The following is a 327-nucleotide window of genomic DNA, read 5'->3' as shown; positions in this document are numbered from 1 at the left end:
GTCTGATCTTTGGCTATCCTTCAGTGGGTGCCCTACACCAAGTTTGTCAACCAGCCGGACGGAAGTTTCACTATATCAGGGCCCATGAAACTTCTTCTGGATGTCTTTTCTTCTTTGTTAAAATTTGAGTAAGTATGCTCATTCTTTCAAGTCTCTAAGGCATGTTATTCATAACATCAAAGTAGTGTATAATATCAGTAGTACTGTAGCGAGATTAGTTTAACGCCGCGAAATCAATTCTAGATACGAACTTATAAGGACTGCGGATAATCTTTGGGGAGGACCGCTGGCGAACGGAACATGGACCGGAATGCTGGGACTATTGCA

The sequence above is a fragment of the Penaeus monodon genome, chromosome 23 (genome assembly GCF_015228065.2).
Source record: "Penaeus monodon isolate SGIC_2016 chromosome 23, NSTDA_Pmon_1, whole genome shotgun sequence".
Taxonomy (NCBI): Eukaryota; Metazoa; Arthropoda; class Malacostraca; order Decapoda; family Penaeidae; genus Penaeus; species Penaeus monodon.
The sequence above is the reverse complement of the archived record's forward strand: the minus strand, read 5'-3'. Positions refer to the sequence as shown.